We start from the raw sequence: 8,243 nt of genomic DNA on the forward strand, positions 1-8,243 counted from the left end.
TATATATGAGTATATATGAGTGTATATATGAGTTTTAAAAGAAATATATTGCCAACAGGACTGCTCCTCGTCCTAATGAAGTAGACTGCAAAGTTCACGAAATAGATTCATAAACATCGTTCTGTTTTTCCTGATATTTAATAAATAATAAAAATAAAACGACAAATGTATTGACTTTATGTCTTAAAAGGAAAGCCTATATTATCATGAGACACGGAGCTTATTTAATCGAGCCTATTTCATACTCTTCATCTGCGGAGAACGTGATACGATAATAAAAAAATGTCATGATATCATTCACTACGTAGATGTAATTTCTTTTTTTTCCAAACGACTTCAGCTTCAAACAAGCAATTCAGACAACACCTGTACGTGTAGAATACTAATTCTTAATTCTTCTTTTTTTACAGTTCTAAAGAATTTCGTTTAATCTTATGTAAAGAAAAAAACCAACTCCCACCAGAATTCCCGTCTTCGCCTTCTTAGCATTGGCTGCGTTCAGCAAAGAAAGCAGCTTTGCAACTGTTGTAAAATTTTTGAAAATTTTTGAATATAATTGGTTTATATATTTAGATCTAGCAAAACCAATCATATTCAGAAATTTTAGAACAGTTGCAAAGCTTTCTCTGCTGAACGCAGTCATCATATCTTTTTATTTAACTCTTTTTTACTATTCAGCCGATTAACATTACTATCCGACAATATATGTACTATCCGACAATATATGTATTCAGTGATATAACTATTCATTAATAATGATATATATATTAGGTGTGGGAAAAAGTTCGTGATATATTTATTTATTTATGTATATATATTTATATATATTTATGTATATATATTTATTTAATGCAGAATTCTTTTCTTTTCAGCTGAACTTATTGCACAGTTCCTTTTTCTTCTTTTTTTCACATTGGAGAGATAAAAAAAAGATATAATACCGTACAAGAAATTTTAAGACTGCATTCGGGGAGCGTGAAATCAACAGCATCAGTGCAATGTGTCAATCTATCTTTATCATTCATTAGAACATAATTATTTTTGCTTTCCTTTTTTTAATAAAATGAAGAAATTATACCGGAGATTTGGAAGATATTCAATATCTAGATAATTGCTCTACTGGACATTTAATCGGATATCAGATACCAGTGTTACTTTCTTTTCTATTATGAAGTTCCATAATTCGGAGTGCGTTCAAGGAGAACTGTTGCACTATTTATATTATTATATCTTTGTTTTACATCTAACGATATCTCCGCAATGCATTCTTGTCTAACGGATTTATAACAGATCTATATAAATTATATAGTATATGTATCTAAAGAATTTTTAATAAAGAACATTTTATTGCAATAGAAATATGAATAAAAAAATTTAATAAGCTTGAAAATAGACAGAAGTATAAATTGTTTATAAAATAACTAACTTATAAAATAACATTTTTATTAAAAACTTGTTTGATGTTTTTTGTTGACTTTAACATATGTTTTGGAACAGGGTTATCAAGTATAATTATTCGTACATGCAAGTATTTATACCATGATAATGATCAATAATATATATTATTAAAAATATTATTTCTCAATGAGTTGCGACTTTATTTGCGTGAAAAAAAAAAAAGAAAAATGAGACTCATTCTTTTTTCCTATAATTTAATTATTGTGAAATATAATATACAATATTTAGTTCATATAATCGTGCTACATTCACAAATTGTGGATCAGAAATATTCATCTTACATGCGCGTGATGTTTATTTCACTTACGCCTATTTTCACCAATGTATTGTAGATTAATTTTAATCTCGATTCAATTTACTCTTCGTCTTTTTCAGTTCTAAAAAAAGTTAGAAAAAGAGGAATTTCCACCAATGTAGATTAAAGTTAATGGAAATGAACATTAATGCCCATTTTTCTAGTCTTAAAAATCAGAAAAAAACAGAATAACAGCAAATGAGAATGGATTTAAAAAAATGGATGGAAATTTTTTTCTATCCGAATGCGTATTTTAAATAGCAAATTTTTTTTTGGATTTAATTGAATTCAATTGGATTCAATTAAATGCAATTGGAAATTGAAAAACTGCATTTCCTATTCAAAATTTTGAATTGAACACAGTATTCACAATTGTGTTATTATGCACAGAAAAAGCTAATATTATTTTTAGATTGAAAGGCATAGAGATGCTCCATACAATTCCTATAAATAAATAAAAATGCATTCAGGATTGAAAAGCATTCATTTTAACATTCGTGAATCAATATTTCTGAAAATCTGAATTCATTTTAATTCACATCAATCCTTCTCGTTTGCTGAGAATTTAGCAAAAACGAGCCCTCCACTCCCGTCAATTTTATTGGTGATCCTCTTTTCTTTGTAAGTATATTCATCCATAAAACAAACAAGCTACTAATAAATTTAGTAACCCGTTTTTGTAGCCCAGCAAACGAGAATGGATAACTTTTTAAATATTATTCTTTATTGTATTATCCTTTATACAATTCAATATTACGATTATAATAATTATTTACAATACAATATACGATTCTCAATCTTCAAAATATAATAAAAATGATAATATAAGAACATAATTAATAAATTTTTGTAATGCAGGATTATACGTAAATGTCGAAAATACATAGGATAACAATGAATATTGATAAACGTAGAAAAAATACTAATAATAATTAGATCGTATTTACTATTAATTATTTATTATTAATTAAGTATTTACTAATAATTGCGAATATAAAATTTAATATTATCGCAAAAAGTTATTAATATATTTATAACAGCACTTTCATCGTGTGCAAGATAACTATCTCAATAATTTTATATCAAAATCCTTCCGCCTCGTAATATGCTGATTAGAATCCGATATAAAGAAAAACAATCTTCATAATGGAAAGCGAAAAAACTTAATATATTTTGATTCGACATTAATTTTACAGATCCATTTGCGAAAGAAAAGTTAAAAAATACTTCAAAATATTTACTAAATGCAAAGTTTTTTTATGAAAATCATATAAATATAAAAATATCATTTTTATAAGCAGTGAATTTTATATGTGTGTGTGTGTGTGTGTGTGTGTGTGTGTGTGTGTGTGTGTGTGTGTGTGTGTGTGTGTGTGTGTGTGTGTGTGTGTGTGTGTGTGTGTGTGTGTGTGTAAATATATATATAATTCACCTTTCAGTTATATTTATAAAAATAATTATACATTTCCTTACATGTTTATAAAGTTTCAAAATAATTTTAAAATAATCCTTTCCTAATTATCATTTTTAAATTATTAAAATGAAATTATTATTAAAGATTAAATTTAAAAAAAGAAGGATGCAGATGTGTGTTACATAAGTAAAAAATAATATTTACCGCAAGATTGCTCCGCCGGTGCCTGATGCCTCTCTCAGATCTCTTTCTCCTCTCAGAATAGGGTTGACATCCTCTCGCGTAAAACACTCGTGAATAATAATACTATTATTGCGCGCGAACTATAACTATAACTTAACGCAAACCGATGCTCCCGACGCAAACGCGAGACGCGACGAACCGGCTGCGGTTCGTTCATTTTCAAGCAAATCGGCGACGAGGGTACATTAGCTTCCTTGAATTTTTAAAGGAAGAGAAAGATTTTACTCAAATATAAAAATTTATCTAGAAATATCATTCAGATAAATCCGAAAATTTTTAGATACTTGAGAAAAATCGTTCTTTCATGTAAACATCCTCTACCATCAAAGGTACTGAACCTTTTCATCACGTCAAGGCCGTGAGTCTGAAAAATATAATATATGTAGCTATTATCTATATTACTATGCAATTAAAGATTATGATTTTCGTGGGTTTCTTTCGTGTCTAGATCCTTTCTTGGAATGCCACAGAAAAAACCTGCGAAACACATAATCTTTATATAGAAAGCCCGTGGAAGTTTCAAGAATATTATTACTATGCAATTATTATGCAATCGGTTAACTTTTAAAAATGAATATTAAACACACGAATATTAAACAAACAAAAAATTAATTAAATTATTAAGCTATATTAATTGTGAAAGCAGGAATTGCGTTATTTGATATGAGAGTGTTCATACTAATTGTTTTTTTATAATTCGTGTGACCGTTCGTACAGACAGCCGTGTCCCATATCGTTCTCCTTCATATTTCTTTTTGAAACATATTTATAATAATCGCAGAAAGTGCTAGATATAATACGAAATGTATTTTATGAATATTCACATAATACGATTACTAATATGACTAATTATTCATAAAGTACAACGTTCGTATTATATTTTCATATTTGGTATTCTTCGCGATAAGATTTCAAAAAGTAATGTGAAAAAGAATTGCACGCGACATGACTACCTGCTTGCACGATTCTCGATAAGAGAATGAACTGCGCGATAACTACGCATAAACGTAAACATGATATGCCGCTCCGTGTCATCCCGTACCATCCCTAATCTAAGGTCGCGCGGTAACCGTTTAACTGCCGAAATATTAATGCGTATTACGAAGTAAAGTAATATATTCTCTACACTTTTAATATTCCCCGATTAATGAAACAATTTGTTATATGTATCTAGTTTCAGCAGGGCGAGTCGTTTAATATGGTATCATAATTATATCGTGATACACTAAACATATTTGATATATTTTATAATTTTAAATATTACGGTTTTATTATACGGTATTAATTTTTTAGATTCATTACGCACATACATAGCTCATGAGTATTTAAAAAATAAAATCCTGCAAGTAATATAGGATTGTGACAAAGATGTCACAAAGCAAAATGCGAAATGTGCGGCGATACCCGTTTGTCAAAATCATGTAAAATACGAATAATTGAATAAACCGTGAATATTTTTCATACGCGACAGTTGGGTTTCCGAACGTCGAACAGCGAGGGGAGGAATTACGCGGCGAATAGAGTGGGGGAATGTGCCGTGGCGCAGTGGTTGACTACGTCATCACTTCGGCATTCGCTCGGCAATCTCGGACGGAGACGGACGTATTTTACGAGTCGTTCCGCGTGTCGCATCAATTAAAAAAAATTAGATACCTACCAACGCGAATTACGTAAAGTTGCCTAAAGCTAAAGAGTGTATTAAGGTTTAATAGGTTTTATTGCACGGTTTTTATTTCTTAGATTTATTACGCACATACACAGCTCATGAGTATTTAAAGTATTTTATGTGTTCTCACATGTACAGTATAAAAATGAGATTCTTATTGTTAGATATTTCAAATTGTGACTTTTATTACTTTGAATCATATAATTCTGTCATTTTCATGTTACTCCTTATGATACAAGAAAAATAAATAGATAAATTATATAAATTATTTAAATTACACATCTCTAAATGTATGTGCATTTAGATGTATTATTCTCTTTAATCGAAATTGTTTCATTTAATTTAAAATAAATTTTTGCATTTATCTTCATATAAAAGATGTATGAGATATTGTTAATCTTTATTTAATTGTAAAAGAGCAATAAAAATTGAGATATAATTTTAGGATGTCAAAAGTACTTCACGAGCAATTATGTAAGAAAAACTACGCTAGTAAAAACCTCTTTTTACTTCTTATTTTTTGTCAACATATTAATTGCGAAATATTTAAAATTATAGAATGTATATCAAATATGTTTGGTGTATCACGATATAATTATGACCACATTAAACGACTCGCGCCGCTGAAACTAGATACATATAACAAATTGTTTCATTAATCAAAGAATATTAAAAATGTAGAGAATATATTACTTTATTTCGTAATACGCATTAATGTTTCGACAGTTAGACGGTTACCACACGACCTTGGGTTGGGGATGGCACGGGGTGGCACGGAGCGGCGCGTCATGTTTACGTTTATGCGTAGTTATCGCGCAGTTCATTCTTTTACCGAGAATCATACAAGAAGGTAGTCGTATTGCATGCAGTTCTTTTTCATTTTTGAAATCTTATCGCGAAGAATGCCAAATATAATACGAAACAATGTACTTTATGAATAATTAATACTAATAATTGTATTATGTGAATATAAAATACATTTAGTATTATATCTAGCATTTTCTCCGATCATTATATACATGTTTCAAAAAGAAATGTGAAGAAGAACGACACGGCTACTTGTCCGTACGAACGATATCACACGAGTTATAAAAAAATAATGCTAGTGTGAACACTCTCATGCAAATAACGCAATTTCTGCTTTCACAATTAATATAGCTTAATAATTTAATTAATTTTTTGTTTGTTTAATATTCGTGTGTTTAATATTCGTTTTTAAAAGTTAACCGATTGCATAATAATTGCATAGTAATAATATTCTTGAAACTGCCACGGGCTTTCTATATAAAGATTATACGTTTCGCAGATTTCTTCTGTGGCATTCCAAGAAAGGATTTAGACACGGAAGAAACCCACGAAAATCATAATCTTTAATTGCATAGTAATATAGATAATAGCTACATATATTATATTTTTCAGACTCACGGCCTTGACGTGATGAAAAGGTTCATCCCAGAGGATGTTTACACGAAAGAACGATTTTTCTCAAGTATCTAAAAATTTTCGGATCTATCTGAATAATATTTCTAGATAATTTTTTAGTAAAATCGTTCTCTTCGTTTAAAAATCCAAGGATGGGGAAGCTAACGTACCCTCGTCGCCGATTTGCTTGAAAATGAACGAACCGCAACCTGTTCGTCGCGTTTGCGTCCGGAGTGCCGTTTAAGTTATAATTATAGTTCGCGCGCAATAATAGTATTATTCCCGAGTGTTTTACGCGAGTGTATGTGCCCTGTGCGAGAGGATGTCAACCCTATTCTGAGAGCAGGAAGAGATCTGAGAGAGGCATCAGGCACCGGCGGAGCAACCTTGCGGTAAATATTATTTTTTACTTATGTAACACACATCTGCATTCTTCTTCTTTTAAATTTAATCTTTAGTAATTTCATTTTAATAATTTAAAAATAATAATTAGGAAAGGATTATTTTAAAATTATTTTAAAATTTGAAACTTTATAAACATGTATTTTTAAAGAAATGTATAGTTATTTTTATAAATATAACTAAATGATAAATTTTATATATATATATATATATATATATATATAAAATTCAATGCTTATAAAAATGATATATTTTATATTTATATGAATATTATATGATTTTATTTCGTAAAAAAACTTTGCATTTAGTAAATATTTTTTGAAATATTGGTTGATATTTTTACTCTGTTTTAATTTGGGATTCCTATTTTTTTTTGTTACAGAATTATCGTAGCGACGTTGCTGATATAACTCCGCTGTTGCGCATCGTATTGGTGAGTGATGGATTCAATATTTTTATTGGGGTAACGGATGTATGATAATTTTATTAATTACTATATATCTATAGATGCATCAATTTATTAAATATATATGGATATACTTAAATATATATGTAAATCATTTCATACATCCGTTGCCTTAAAATGGATAAGTAATAACATATTAGGATAAACTTAATCCTGGATATCTCTTTATTATATGGAATTTATTGTGCATGCACTGTTAAATTGATAATGTTATGTTACACGCATTCAGTAAAAGTTTTTCATACATGAATATCCATAAACATGTATAATCATATATGAAATGTCCATGCATGTTCATACATCCCTCTCTCTTTTTTGTAAAATTACTTTTTGTGTGATAGAAGTAATAATAGTGAAAATGTAATGTGAAAACATTAAAAATATATAATTAAAATAATTAAAAGGGTAATTTTTGTACTATTTGTTTTTTAAAAAATCAAATTTGAAGAAATGTAAAAAAATTACTTATAATTATATATAAAATTATACATAATTATGTATTAACAATTGTTTTACATTTTTCCACTTGTTTTTTTCTAAATAAAACAAAATGTAAAAATTATCTCTTTATTTTTTCACTCTTTACGTTTTCACATCACTATTATTTCTATTATACTAAAGAATAATTTTACAAAAGAAAGAAGGATGTATGAACATGCATGGACATATTCATATATAATTATACATATGCATGCACTTCCGACAGAATATAAATAAAATCTACGTCACAATCGACCACAATCTTCTCGACATGTCCGTGCCGTTCGTGGATCTGCAAGGATTCATCATTAACAAGAAATTTATCGTGAAGGAAGAAGGACCGTGTTGAAACAGGGGACCATTCTCATGCTTATATTTTTACGAGTCCCATGCTATA

Source organism: Atta colombica, unplaced genomic scaffold (assembly GCF_001594045.1).
Source record: "Atta colombica isolate Treedump-2 unplaced genomic scaffold, Acol1.0 scaffold12, whole genome shotgun sequence".
NCBI classification, from domain to species: domain Eukaryota; kingdom Metazoa; phylum Arthropoda; class Insecta; order Hymenoptera; family Formicidae; genus Atta; species Atta colombica.